The following is a 16,555-nucleotide window of genomic DNA, read 5'->3' on the forward strand; positions in this document are numbered from 1 at the left end:
GTGGATAGAGATAGTGTGCGTAATGTTTTGGTATAACTAAAGGATGGATTACTATTGCCTGATTGTAAAGGTTAGTGATTTTAGTTGAACTAGGATATGAATGTAAAAGGTTAGTGATCTTATTTGGGTTAAGATATGAATTTGATTTTGGTTTAGTTTTGATAACAAGGTACGACCTGCTGTTTTGGAGGGTAAAGAGAGAGCCAGGTATCCCGTTACTTTCAAGGGATTACCGACATTATTTCTGTTTATATGTATGCATTGGTTTGTATTTTGTTATTTCTGTCGTTGTTGTTCTGATGATGATGCTGGATCTCTACTCTGTGTATGTTGTAGTAGCTGAAAGGACAACATACTAAGTGGGGCTCCTTGTGCACCCTGGTATGTGGTCAGAGGGGCTGTCCAGGCGAGTGTGGAGTTGGTGGCAAGTATTCTGAACATGGCCACATGTTGAGGAGGGTTTGTTTTCCTTCATAGAGAAGTAATTTTACTTCAATTAAAGGTGTTCCATGTCAGGATGTGACTATCATTATTGTATGAATGAACAGTTCCAGATGATCAATTAATGATTTCTCGCCTCATCACAGTAAGATTTGGTGTACTTAACTTCTCATTTTTTTCATGTTTACTGCATTCCCGGGCTTTTACAACAAAGACTATTCCCCTCAACGTTTGCATAAAAACAAAAATCTTCCCCGTTTTTGTTATTGTTGTTGCAAATTATTTTGTTTGATTTTCAAATACAAATAAAGCTTGAACGGAAATATGGACCTTCTAGACAGAATTGTCAGTGACAGAACAGCTGTATTCTTTTCCTCCTTTTTTGAAGTTAATCTTTTTGGAATGACTTCGTATAGAATACCTTGAACTGTGAAGTCCGGGTGACACACGAGGTGCGGTGTCCCTTCGTCATTCAAAATGATCTCGTAAATCATTTTTGCCTGAAACAGTTCTCGTAATGGAAGCTTATCATTATTGCCAGAGACTTTAAATTGTACTTCTGCGTGTAGCATTAATTTGTCCGTTGCAGTGAATTTGTTTTTCCCCTGAAAGCTTGAATTTTCTTCTTCTTTTTCTTCCTCTTCGCGTATCTTCAAGGGTATGCGCTTCGTTCAGGTCAGTGATTCCCAAAGCAGAGAAAATAATTACGCGTTTGAGTAATTAAGAGATATTCAGAAAGTGCAGGACGCGTACCCTCTTTTAACGTTCACTCTTTCGCTCCCGACTCTTCCAAGCCACTCGTTTCCCACTTCTTAACCCCCCGCCGCATCCAACCTTTAGGAAGAAGAAATCGTAAAAGATTTAGATCATGAAATTGGCGAGTTTTTATCTAGTTTCTGTGCCCCCTCATCTATTCAGCATAATTTTGTGTCTGATCTATTTAAAGATATACAGATAATTTTGTTTTTTATTATTTTTATAATTTCTGATTACTTTCAGATTAGTGCCGACGAACGAGGAGTCCAAATAGTGCAGATTTTCGCGACAGCCCTTCCGCCATCGACCAAGGCCATAAAAGCACTGATTTCCTCATGAAGACCGACGACCGGAAGCAGATTTGTGCTCGTGACAAAGAACGCCAAGAATTACCGCAAGATTGAAGAGGCCGTCAAGGTGAGACACTGGAGATTTCCCGAAGGGCCCCTTATTCGCCTTCTTCTTCTTCTTCCCTTCTTCTTCTTCTTCTTCTTCTTCTTTTGCTGAACTTGTTCTGTTACCATCGTCTTACGTTGTACTCATTCTTAATATGTTGTCATATGTGATGTGTTTTTTTTTTTTACGGGCTTATTCAGTTTTATTTTTCTTATTTCGTATTTGTTCAGTATTTATTATTACTTCAGTTGGTTTTTAATTTGATTTTTATGTTATTCAGTTTTCATTTTTTCTTCCATTGTATTTGTTTAGTATATTTTCTTATGCTGTGCGTCTTTTTCTTGCTAAACATTTTCAGTTTCATATTTTACCGCACTTGTTCTCCATTTTTAGTTTTCTGTAACAGAAAACTATTGTGCCGGCTTTGTCTGTCCGTCCGCACTTTTTATGTCCGCACTTTTTTATGTCCGCACTTTTTTCCTGTCCGCCCTCAGATCTGAAAAACTACTGAGGCTAGAGGGCTGCAAATTGGTATGTTGATCATCCACCCTCCAGTCATCAAACATACCAAATTGCATCCTCTAGCCCCAGTCATTTTTATTTTATTTAAGGTTAAACTTATCCATAATCGTGCTTCTGGCAACGATATAGGATAGGCCACCACCGGGCCTTGGTTCAAGTTTCATGGGCCTCGGCTCATACAGCATTATACCGAGGCCACCGAAAGATAGATATCTATTTTCGGTGGCCTTGATTATACGCTGTAGCGGCTGTACAGGCTGTACAGAAAACTCGATTGCGCCGAAGAAACTTCGGCGCATTTGTTACTTGTTTATTTTTCTTATGCCTGTCGTCTTCTTCAGCTACTTCTCTAACGATGCAGTTTTCTTTTCAAACCCTTTTCACTAGAATATGTATTCTTACAAGAAGCGCTGTCTTCTGATCATGTACTGTGATTGGAGAGAATATGTGCTAATTATAGTGGTTGACATTTGCGTTGATCAAAGAGATTTGCTTTGCTAATGAATATGTTGGATGGTTTTTGATGAATAGTTTCCTGAGATTTCATTAAATTTGCCACAAGATTCTATTGCCATCGTCATTGTCACGATAATCGTCCGGATCTATTCTTTTTATAGATCTTGGTCCTCATTCTCACCGTCTTCGTCCCTTCCGTGGTCGGGTTGCCAAGAAAAGTGCGCCCCGAGCCTTAATTGGGGGGGAGGGGGGGCTGCATTTCTTGTAGCTTTGGAAGGGCATGCGTCCTCATCCCCTTGCATCAAATGTTGGTGAATAAAGTTATCACTTTCTGGACCCATCCGCCAGCCCCACGAGAAGTGTCTGTTAGCTGCAGAAAATGATTATTATTTAATTGCTGTCTGTAAACATGTATCTTCGCGCACATCTGCTGTTGAGGAAACATTTTGACTGAAACTGGAGCTTCGCTCGGGTGATCTGAGATCAGTTATCCCTCGAATCAAGTATATTCATCCTCGATTCGTAGTCAGATGTTTTGTTCTGTAGTTGTTTCCTTTGATACATTTTCTCGTCTGAGTTTGTTTTGGATTATTTGCAGAACAATAATTTCCGAGTAAATTAAAAGTGACTCTGTCAAGATGAATGATCATTTCGAACTTACGCTGAATGAAAATTAACAGCATCAAATATTGTAATATTATTATTTCAGTGGTTTATAGAGAACGACAGCACTACAATGGGGCTCCTTCCGGATGTGACGTGAAAAGATATGAAAGGAAGAAACACGTTTGTTTAGCAAACGTTCGCTTTCCTGTGAAAGCCAATATCATTCGGATGTTCTTACTCAGGGAATGCGAAACAATACGGCCATCAATATCGCACGTTCATAAGAAAGATCGCAAAATTACAGTTTTTTTTTAGCAATATTTATTTCCTGTTTCCTCCACTGAAGTGATGTTCGGAGGATCCCACGGCAACGATACAGCCATTTTTTTATTATTTTCATATTTTATACCGCATGTAAAGAATCGAATATAGTGCCGCAATGTATGCATCTCGTTATATCCACGTGTTGATATTATTAGTTAGGGGTCAGGCTCAGTATTATTTCTTCAAAGCATTTGTATCAATATTGGTCACTATGTAAATAAAACGTTTCTTAGAAAATAAGATATAAAAACCACGCAAAATATAATTCTCTCTCTCTCTCTCTCTCTCTCTCTCTCTCTCTCTCTCTCTCTGGATAGCATTCTCTCCCTCTTTCTAGACAGCATTCTCTCTCTCTCTGCGCATACCTTGGGAATATGGGTCAGAGCGTTCACTCCTTATTTTCCTTAGATCTGAGAATGCTAATATCCGGTCCGAACGTCCGAAAGCTATCGTCTCCCATCGAGTCGAGGCGGTACTAATTGTTTGTTCAGATGGTAAACCTGGGGAGGGAAAAGCCACCTTCCCCTTCGGCCTTTTCATGTCGCCTTTCTTTGAGAATGAAGAGTCGTCTGTTTCTCTTCATCAGGGACATAAATCATCAGCGCTATCTCTTCTCTCTCTCTCTCTCTCTCTCTCTCTCTCTCTCTCTCTCTCTCTCTCTCTCTCTCTCTGAATTGTAGACAGTAATGAGATAACGACACCTGTTACGCACAGAAACACATTTCGAGATATATAAAATATTTTGTGTAATTTCTTTGTGTATGTTACCAGGAATTACTGTGTTTTGCTTCGAAAGATGAATATTTTTTTCAGTTTTCAATGAAAACATTTATCCATCATTAAACTGCCATTCGAGTACCCGTAACAACTAGAGCTGTAAACATGTCAACTTTCACATAATATTTTCCTCTATTGATATTCGCAATGAGTACTTATTTTGCAATATGTAAAAGAGCATATTTTCATACGTACGAAAGAGAGGAAGAACTTGAAAAATCAAGGATAAAAATCTGGGTAGGAGCTGGATTTGATTTATGGTTACTAAAACTGGCGTCGCAATATAGCAGGAGCGGGAAGGAAGTGCTTCATCGCGAGAGGAATTCGGGAGCAGAGTAGGCAGGATGTCAAGGACGGTGAAGCTCTCGAAGTCTCTGACTCACTGCAGTAAAATAAGATCTGATAGTTTCGCTTCTTTTAGGTACGTTCATATGTCAATCATATATGTAACATTTGTAGCTTAATGCTTATATATATATATATATATATATATATATATATATATATATATATATATATATATATATATATATATATATATATATATATATATATATATATATATATATATATATATATATGCTATACCGTCATGAGGACCACGGGACTAAATGTTCTGCAATTTCCTTTGTCTTACTGTATATATATATATATATATATATATATATATATATATATATATATATATATATATATATATATATATATATATATATATGTTTATACTGAATATATAAATAATGTATATATATACATTTATATATATATATACTTATATATATACACACACAGTATATACACACGATGTACTGGCCACTTTTTAACCAGGTACGTCTGTAACGGTAATAACCAGTGTCCTCCTGACTTCTTAAATATGATGGCATTCAGGGAGTGAATTCAAGATGTAGAAAATGTCCTTTGAAATTTATTACAATATCTGGTTCTCATCGAACTTGGAAACTGTAGTCGCAATTATTTTTTAAAATAAAGTCCGGTTTACATAGTTCATGATTTAGTAAACGACAGTTCATTTCAGATATTTGAATTTCATGAGATTTTCGTATGCGATAAAGAACATTACGATGTTTTATTAATTTTCTGTTTTAGTCCCATTGTTTTATACGTTGTTTGATATTTCACGTCATTTAGATTAACTCCTCCTCATCGGCTGAGGCTTGAATTTGAGTCAGTTGGAGATATATGGTCGCCTGTTCACTACTGTACCTAGAAATTAAGAAGGCTTATATTTTCCTGTAGATGTAGAGAATGGTTTATTTTTTGTGGCTTTGTTCTTAGCATTGATCTATCTTTTCCTTTTTGTTGAAATTTAGTGATCTGAGGTGCTCTTTGCAACTGGTACTTGACGGACTTGTTATAATTCTTTCATTGGTTTCTCGGGTTAGTAATTTGTGGAACTGAGCCTTAAGCTCACTGATAGTCTTAAACGCGGTGATCTATTTCAGCCCCTTCGGTTTTTCTCACATTTTTGGGTGGAGGATGCTGATCATTTTAGGGGCAAGGCAGTATTTTCTTTCCTTCCCATCTTTTTCATTGTCTATGTTCTTGAAGTCATGTATGGACACTACTTTTCTCTCATTATTCTTCTCTCATTAGCCACCGGATTTTTTGCAACTTGTGGCCGTGAGAGTCTTGACGAAGCCTTTGAACCAATAAGGTCAAAATTGTTGTTGATTTGAGTGTTCTAGCCAACTCTAAGATCTTAAGCATATGACGGCGCAAAGGCCGCTCATGGTACCGGAGACTGTCATCAGATGATAATTCAACCTACATTATTTTCTTGGGAACACTGAACCCCAACCCCTCATTCTGTTGTTGCTACAGACAGACACGCCACTACCTGACTGAGCTGAAGGCATCACCTCCATCCTGACAGTTCATTTGATATACGTATGGTGACGTAATTGATTCACCACCATTCAACACTTGATGGTAACAGCCACAAGCACAATTATACAGTATCTTTAAGATCATTAACTAATATTTGTGATACTGTGAATTTTCGTTGTATTTCTATCCAGTTGATACTTTGACAGTTCTGGGTTACACCTGACTGCGTATGTGATTAGCTAGCCACACTAAATTATTTCTATGTTATTTGGATTGAGTAGGTTAGGAGACCTCAGGAGACTATAGAATCAGTGGCCATAAAAACGAGAATCTTTACCCCACTATACATTTAGTGTTCATTCTTCCAGTGAATTTCCTTAACCTGCCCGTTGAATGTCTTCTGTAGGTGAAATTGTGTAAATAAGGCATCCAGTTTTCCATGCACCACAAAGCAGTTTGGCCTTTCATAAATTTGGTTACTGCTGTCTCCTTCAATGACCATAGTTGTAGACATCTGGCACCTTAATCCTGGCCCTTTTCAGCTATTTGTAAGGAAGACCAGTGATTGCATATTTATCCATTCTCTTATGGTCTCATTGCACGGCGAGGCCTTATATATATATATATATATATATATATATATATATATATATATATATATATATATATATATATATATATTTATATACGTGTGTGTGTGTTATGTATGTATGTATATATGTATGTATATAATTTATTAGTTTATTTATGTGTTTAGGTATTTATTTATACATATACATATATTTAAATACATATAATGAGTATTTTCCATCCCTTTTCAATCTAGTTCAGTTGTATTTACTTAGTGACTTTTGATCTATTAGAACATTAATGTGCATCTAGGCCTTTATCCTGAAATAATTTTGTGTTAAGAAACAACACCGCGTTCTTCCTATAAAGAATAATTTTATAAATGTGAAACGCCTCCTGAATGTTACAGAGTACTGTATGTTATTTTTATTATTAGTTTGGCCATGCCGGCAAAAATTACGGTAATATAAGAGAGTAGATACGGCAAGGCCAGCCCTTGGGGGACATTACGTACCGTTCCGAAGCTCTGATAAAGGTACTTTGGTACTTTCATTTTGGGCATTGAAACAGGGACGCGTGGAGAAAGGTTCATTCCCCCCAGATAGCCGCTGTTATTGACGTGAAAAAAAGCTAATATATAGATGTCCTTGCATAATATAATTAAAAACTCAGCCAAGGGAATTGTGTTATGATGAAAATTAGAATAATAAACAAAAAAATAAACGACCACCAATTAACCTAAAATCCTTCGCGGTCGTATTCGTGGTACATAGAGTGGTCACACGGTACTTCGTGTGTACAGAAACAACACGCCCGGAGTATCGCGATCCAAAGTAAACAAGCACACGGATGCCTAATATCCAACACTTCCCTTTCCCCTGAAGCTCTTAGCATGTGGTGATAACCTATTCCCTCCGGTATCTTTAGTATTATGAAAGGGGAGCGGTCGATACATGGATAATAAAAGACGTTTTTTTGAGAATATTCTGGGCTATTTTTGGTCGGCGAGTTAAAGCTGGATACTTTCCTTTTTCTTGGAGATGTTGGTGTTGGGATGGGTCTTTAGAGGCGTCGTTGAGGATTTTTTTTTTTTTTTTATTAATTTTGAGTTCTTATCCGTCACGGGAGGAGCAGTTGGGGGTGTGTGGGAACTAAAGATCGTTGATTCTAAGCTGATTTTATACAGTAATCCTTAAATGTTTTCCTCTTCATAATTCTAAAATAGAGACCTGTAATTTCTTACCATCACCGTTCAGTTTCACGTAAAACGATATTGCAATAAGCAGTTCACGGACTGCCCCTTTTCAAATTTGATCACTCGTTCAGTATTATTGCGTTATTCATTCGAAACTACCAAGGTCAGGTTTGTTTTGGATATGTGTTTATTTTCATGCGTTAAGTAATTTTATTGGAAGGCACTATTACGAAGGGAAAATTTTCATAGATAAAAAAAACTGCATTCTCTTTTATTTATGTATCTATCTATCTACCTATCTATGTATCTATCTATCTATCTATCTATCTATATATATATATATATATAATATATATATATATAGATAGATAGATAGATTGATAGATAATATATTTATATGTATATAATTATATATATATATATATATATATAATGTGTGTATATATATATACATACATACATACACATACATACACACACATACATACACTAACATGGAAAGTATAAGTTATTTTGATAAATTCACTCTAGCTACCTTTAAGAGTCAGAGCGAAAGGTAAGATAAGCATTCAATTTTACCTCGGAATACTTTTCGTCTGCGTGAACGTGTGGGATGATTTACGGTATTTTATATACATACACATACACATACATACACACACATACATACACTAACATGAAAAGTATAAGTTATTTTGATAAATTCACTCTAGCTACCTTTTAAGAGTCACAGCGAAAGGGGAGATAAGCATTCAGTTTTACCTCGGAATACTTTTCGTCTGCGTGAACGTGTGGGATGATTTACGGTATTTTATCATCTAAAAGAATCCTTTTGATTAACACACACGATTTGTCGAAAGGGGGGGGGGCGTTCAAGCTAACGACGAGGTGCATGCAAATATTTGCATTCTTGTATCCGGCAGGGGCAACAGTACTTCAGATTTTAAGAGGCCATAAAACTATTTTACCGTGGCATTGCCCCTAGTTTTAATATTTGTTAGTTGATGTACCTGCTTTCGTTATCCTAGTATATCCTTTTTATGTTTATTGTGGCACTTTATTATTTGGTTGTTGGTTTTGGGTGTTAATAGGCCTGCATGGCTTGTTCCGTGATTATTTATATATTTTTTTTTATTTTCAGAGTTTTTACTTTAATAATGAGAGTTAGCTAAAACTCTCTGGAGCGATTTATCACAATTAATGGGACTTTATTCTTCACTGCAGTGTACATTCATAATAATCGTTATAATAATGCGATTGTCATTTACGATAAAAAACTTAAATCTGTAATTAATTCCACTTCCAAGGGACTGTCTCTCTCTTTCTGTGTGTTTAGTGCTCTGTGTTATGGGTGTGCGCTCATGTTTATGTGTATTCGTAATTATTTACTGAAGGTAACAAGTAAAATATGCGCCGAAGTTTCTTCGGCGCAGTCGAGTTTTCTCTACAGCGTATAATGCTGTATGAAACTCTCAACCTCGGCCCGTGAAACTCTCAGCCGCGGCCCATGAAAATTTCAACCACAGCCCGGTGGTGGCATGTTTTGTTGGCACCTACAGCGATGCCAGACGCACGATCATGACTAACTTTAATCTTAAATAAAATAAAAACTAGTAAGGCTAGAGGGCTGCAATTTGGTATGTTTGATGATTGGAGGGTGGAGGATCAACATAACAATTTGCAGCCCTCTAGCCTCAGTAGGTTTTAAGATCTGAGGGCGGACAGAAAAAGTGCGGACAGAGACAATAGTTTTCTTTTACATAAATCTGAAAATTGAGTACATGTGCCAGAAAAGACGAGAAATGTAAACAAGAGATAAAAACGCTTTCAGGGAGGAAATAAAAAATCTGGGAAAGCAAAGTCAACATTGAAAGGGACACCAAAACAAGAGAGCTGCTTTTCGTGCGCGGTAGAAGTTTCTGCCAAGTTTCAAGTCTACAATATCAGTGGGTATTTTGAACACCCAGGCCAAAATTTCGTTGGAAATTTACATGTAAGGTTTTTTTTTGGTGTATGGTGCATGTACTTTTCTTATTTTCTGCTAAACTAGATTTTTAACCCGAAATTACCTTTGTTCGTCATATTAGTTATCGACAGGTTTACGGCCGATTCTCCTGCCAGTGAAATTTGCAGATTACATTTTGTGTAACTTTTTTATGTTTTACGAAAACTAATTTTGGCATTATATTAGTTATCGCGCTAATTACGGCTGTACATCCCCCTAATGACATAAGCAAACACGGTCGTTTTTAATTCATGCGAATTTTTAAAATAAATTTTAAACTTGAAAATTTATGCCTCTGTGTCTGAGCAGGGCCACGGCCTGCGTAGAATCCTTTATCAGTTCGAGTGTAAGTTATTTCCAAGGTATTGTGAATTCGATATTAAACGGTGGTTGTGGATTCATATTTCTGATCATATGTATATATTATTGTGTAATTACGAAGAATTTTAACGTCAATTTTATAGCATAAATTTAGCTCGAAAAATCTTTAGCGCATCAAAGGCAATATCTCAAAATATTTCCCCTCCATTTCCTATTGATTTGTGTCCTTCTTCCTCACCATATTTTCCCCTCGCTGTTTCGTTCGGCAGGTGTCTATCATCGGATGTGGCATGCGATAATCTATGCAAGTGTTCTGAATTAGACAGGTCCGGGCTAATCCCAGCGCGACTCTACTTATTAGCTAATTGCTTGCATAAGCTGTTGCTAATGGAAACTTTGAGTTTCCCGTCCATCCAGGGATTTAAGGAGATTAAAGAGCCGACAGGTAAAGAGCATTTGTATAAAAGGGCCATATTTATTAATATGCATCATATGGTAGCAGACTTTTAATTCCCTTAATTGCCGGAGCAGACGGGTAAAATAAAATATCCTTATGTAATTACAAAGAAGGGGAAGTCGATGACAGCTTTCTTAAAAAACAGTTTTAGAATATAGAGTATAAAGGTGCACTGTAGGCATCATTTCATTCCTTTTACTGTACCAACGTTCATATTCTGTTTCTTCCTTCTTACTTCTCACCATCTCCCAACAATTGTTTCAAAGTGCACCTGTAAAACCTTTTTACCCCTCAATTCCCCTTTCAGCGATGAATGACCTCACAGGTTCCAGCACTTAGCCTTTGGCTTAAATTCTGTATCGCATTCCAATAAAGCTACAGAAATAAAACAAAAAAAACATGTACGTACACAAAGTATGATTAAGAAATGTCGAAAACAGTCAGGACTGGAACGAAAGGGAGTGTTAATAGAGTTTAAATACCAACGCTTTGATTCAATCATTTGTAATGATGGATGGAAATGATTCCGTATTGACTGGTTGGAATGAATCAGTGAAAACCGCGCCATGTATTCAGCAATTATATTTACATTAATGATTAAAGTTTTGGACAAAAACTTGAATTCTGTCATTTTTTTTTAATCTTAGTACATAAATCTCTGACTTCGCTGTTATCATAGTTCAGTGGACATTCATTATACAATTTTTCTCAATTCAGATCATCCTTTTCATTTAGATCTTCTCAGACTTAACCTTGCAACGCGCAGTGCTAGAGATGCAGTTAATTCTAACAGTTTTGTTTTTTGTATTTTCTAGGAGTTTTATACCAGCTGTGACCAAATTATGGAATGGTCTTCCTGGTCAAGTGGTTGAGTCACTGGGGCTTCAGAAGTCGAGACTGGGTTCAGATGCATTTTGTTGAGTAGGCTCTAATGGGTCTCGCTTCAAAGTTTATTGGTGATATGTTTGTTTTTCCTTGCTACTTCTCTTACTTAGTTTATCTTGTTACTTCTGTGTTTCTTTCTCTGCGTTGGGCCGCTTTCCCATTGGAGCCCTTGTTCTAGCGTTCTGCTTTTCCTGAAGTAATAATAATAATAATAATAATAATAATAATAATAATAATAATAATAATAATAATAATAATAGCTCCACCAAGGAAGCCGTCTTGTGACTAGTTCTAGTGGATAAAAGTATGTATTCCTGGGGAATGGTATATTGAAAATATGCAGTTTTCTAAGTGCTACTGTTCCTATTGATTCTGGGACCGTGTCATATTGCTACACATTCATTATCAGTTTACGAAACTTATTCACATAAGAACACATGGGTTAGGTACGTATGTTTCTTCTGTTACCAAACAAGCTCACCCAAAGTTTATGCTCATCTTGAAAACGGCAGAAAGCTGAGAATACATATGTAACAGAATTTATGATAGAAAAACATTTTTTTTTTTTGCATTTATGTATCTTTCTCACATCTATGTACATTTAACACTTTCCTTAAACTAATGCATTCGTGGTACCAAGATAATGCAGTTCAGACTACAGAACAGAATTAGACACACTATTAGATTTGGAACACCTGAAGGTCATCTATGATAACTAATTATCAGCAGTTATCACAATACCCGCGTAAGCGTATATTATGACTGTCTGATTATTCACCTAATTAGGAAGCCCTTTGTTCATTTGCTAATTGCAATGACAAGTCTGAAAATTTGCCTTGTATTACGTTGATAATGAAGTTCCCATTTAAAGTTAGAGACAGTATATGTATAGATGTATATATATATATATATATATATATATATATATATATATATATATATATATATATATATATATACATATATAAATATATATATATATATTATGTACATCTATATATGTATGTATATATATATACATATACATATATACAGTATATTATCAGATTGCGCAGCGTTTTAAGGCTTAAAAGTTTCTATATATATATATGGGCCAGAATTGTTATTAATGAATACATAAGTCTTCACTCTCCCAATGTCTCGTTTTCAAAAGAGAGGAAACGGACGAAATTTTCCGCCGGGTTCCTTCCTTGCCAATGACAAATCACCCCCCAGATTGTCAAGAGTCGTCCGTATGAAAACAAATGAGGACCTGTCACAGTTCCCATTTACAAAGTTGGTTTCGAAAGGTGCAAGAGAAATCGACCCAAAAACTGGATGAAAAGATGAGACTCGTGTATTTTGGGCAGTCCTTTCCAGACCCGTGAGTTCATTTTTGTTCAAAGTTTGTCATTTCCGGCCGTGGTCATCTCAACTACGTGGCGCCCGTTCCAGTTCGGAAAATCATTCAGCTGATTTTGGCAAGGAAGGCGACGATTTTGCGAGTGGTAATGTATTGCACTAAATCCTTCGTGGAAAGTTGTGCATGTTGACCAGATTGAGAACGTGGGTGCGGGCAACCTTTGGGGAAGAGTTCATGAGCACGCACACAAATATATATATATATATATATATATATATATATATATATATATATATATATATATATATATATATATATATATATATATATATATATATTATATATATATATATATATATATATATATATATATATATATGTATATGTGTGTGTGTGTGTGTGTGTCTACGTGCTCGCTCGTTTGTGCATGCATCTATGTATGGTGAAATTGATTCTACGGGAGATGACTGAAACCATAAGAAATCAAGTGTGTAACCTGACCAAATGTTCAAATACCTGGGAATTCACTCTTTTTATGTCACCATATATATATATTATATATATATATATATATATATATATATATATATATATATATATATATATATATATATATATATATATATTATATATATATACATATATATACACAGTATATATATATATATATATATATATATATATATATATATATATATATATATATATATATATATATATATAAAACATGCTCTCTTTTCGCCTTTGGGGAGGTGGCGCCAGAATGTACAACATTCCTGTTTCTCATCAAGTATAAAGGGGTGAGGTTGCTAGCTCTTCTCTTCGCTCTGTTCTTGATCTCGGCAAAGGCTAGTTCCCATTTTCAGCTGAGGGGAGTGTAGGGCGGTAGGCTGAGTCAAAATGCAGTTCATCTAGATCTTGGCCAGGGTGTGTTCCACAGACCTTGCGAACGAAAATCGAGCGCTGCACAGCTCAGCCCTATCACTATAAATAGGGGCAAGACACCAGTGACTACACAACATGTATTGTTCCTGGCTATCATGGTCTGTTCTTGTCTTCACATAGCTGTCATGGCGCCCCTTTTTAGAATTTGACAGGAACTGTCTTGTACTCGTTTACTTAAGGAATCTGTTTACACCACCTCGCAAAATTAAATATCATTGCTTTTACTAGTTTTTAATTTTAGTTTAGTTTTTCACTCTTGGCATTTCCTGTAATGGATGTTTTTTCGCTGACAGTACATTTTAACAAGTGACCACATTTCTCTACAAAACTCCGTTCCCGCTTTTCACTCCATCGAAGCATTCGTCTGTGTAGTCCCTCTAAGAAGGCCCTCCTTGTCTCTGAACTCTTTTCCTAAGTTTGGTAACTTTATAGCTGCCTTATTCGTTTATTATTTCATAACGATTTATTTTCAGTTTTCAGTTTGGAGTAATGATCATTCCCGCAACTCATTCACACGTTTCATCGTTCTTCTGCCGCCATTTCTGACATCTCTCTCCTCTGCTGTAAATCACATTGTTGAATGTTATTCAATCATTCATTCCGTTCCCCACTCCCTTGATTCTGTGTATAATGGGTTGTTCATCAGTACGATGTCAATGGATTATTTCCAACCTACCAATCGTCGTCAACTTAACGTTATAGGTATATTAATGCTTTCTGATATCCGCCAGTACGTTTCATTACAGTCCGCAGTGCATGTTGCTACCGTTTGCAGGCAGTTTAACGACCAGTAAATGCTTATGGTTGTCATATGAATTATTCTTATTTTATTTTGGCATCTTCATAACAGACATTTAATCAATCATGCAATATTGAAAGGAACATTCTTAGTACTGTGCTCTATTTACTATAAAGCAATTGCAGTGGCACGCCTCATACGAACTCGATTTTATCATAGAAATAATAAGTTGCATTCAAATTTAAGCTCACAGCACGCATTCTCAACTATTTCCACATTTCAGTTTGTCCTAGATATAAACATTTCCGTAATAGATTTCTGTTTACTCAGAAAGAGTTTACAAATTCTTAAATACGTCATGTCATATGACGCTCCTTGCTAGAAACCACACTGTATTTCCTTTACCATTTCTTCATTAATCACTTGTCTTGTATCTGTGTATTTTTCAGTATACTAAGTCAGTTTAAATTGTTAGTGTATTCTTAAACTTTCAACATCCATGTGCACACAGACAGATTACAAAATATTCGCTTATTGTTCTTGAATCTTACATTTTCAAAGATTTATGTAACTGAATCCAGTCAACCAATCCGGCACACTTTCACTTCAGTAAATCCCTTCTTGAACAAAAGTTGACGTCGTGCCTGAATTTTATAAGTTTCGATTGCATTCCTTGAACCATCGAAAGGGTCTTGTAAACTTTTGTTTTGAGATGAGAACCTGAAACTTACCGGTTGCCAGAGGCATTCACTAACTGTACATCATTTCTTTACTCATATTCAGTTTATTTGTATTATCTACAACTTGTATATTCGATCTTTGTTCAGCAGTACTGTTTTACTTTTTAAGGCTCTATTTTTCTGTGGTCCGTTTATTTACACGTAATATATATATATATATATATATATATATATATATATATATATATATATATATATATATATATATATATATATATATATATATATATATATATATATATATATATATATATATATATATATATATATATATATATATATATATATATATATATATATATATATTATACATACACATATATACACACACACACACACATATATATATATATATATTTACATATGCATATGTATTTAGATATGTATATAATATATATATATATATATATATATATATATATATATATATATATATATATATATATATATATATATATATATATACACACACAGTATATATCTCGCATTTCATATTGATGCAATCGGTGCAGGGTCAGAAACTCTAGAAGCTTTAATTCCGCTTCCCACATTTTCAAGTGTACTTGAAAATGTTTCTGTAAAACCATGAAGGTCCTCATGCGTCCTCTCTTCTTAAAGGGATTTTTTTTTTTTTTTGTAAAAGAAAGTGCGCGTGGCAGGTGGTATACATCAAGACCTAGGTATACATATTTACTTACATGACTACGCGAATACACACGCAAAAGTGCGTACATAATATATATCTATATATATATAATGTGTATATGTATATGTGTATATATATATATATATATATATATATATATATATATATATATATAATGTGTATATATATATATATATATATATATATATATATATATATATATATATATATATATATATATATATATATATATATATATATATATATATATATATATATATATAATTATATACATATAGAAATAATCAACACACAATCACGTGTGGAACAGAAATAAATTTTGACTCACATCAGGATCGAACGTGGAAAGAAACTGGTCAGTTTTCAGCAAAGCAGAGAAGTAATTAGGTGTGTTTGCTTTTTATTTTTACTTACATTATCATTTTTTGCGGTTCCTGCTTTATGCTGACAATTAAATTAGAATTTCTTTTTCTGATCTACAATTATTCACATGAAAAATTGTGAGTTTTTTCTTGTAAGCATTAATTAGAGTGCTGGTATTTGTTTAAGAATGCCTCGTTTTA

The 16,555-nt window shown here is 34.9% G+C and overlaps 1 long non-coding RNA gene across 2 annotated transcripts in view; it reads left to right on the forward strand.

Annotated features, from left to right (window-relative positions):
* LOC136829311 (uncharacterized) overlaps positions 1-16,555 on the forward strand; it is a 118,942-nt gene that overhangs the window by 55,210 nt on the left and 47,177 nt on the right. For both annotated transcript variants that reach the window (XR_010850351.1, XR_010850352.1), the window contains exon 3: positions 1,441-1,614. This is a non-coding gene — a long non-coding RNA (uncharacterized lncRNA). The remainder of the gene's footprint in view (positions 1-1,440; positions 1,615-16,555) is intronic.

The sequence above is a fragment of the Macrobrachium rosenbergii genome, chromosome 44, assembly GCF_040412425.1.
Source record: "Macrobrachium rosenbergii isolate ZJJX-2024 chromosome 44, ASM4041242v1, whole genome shotgun sequence".
In the NCBI taxonomy this organism is placed as follows: Eukaryota; Metazoa; Arthropoda; class Malacostraca; order Decapoda; family Palaemonidae; genus Macrobrachium; species Macrobrachium rosenbergii.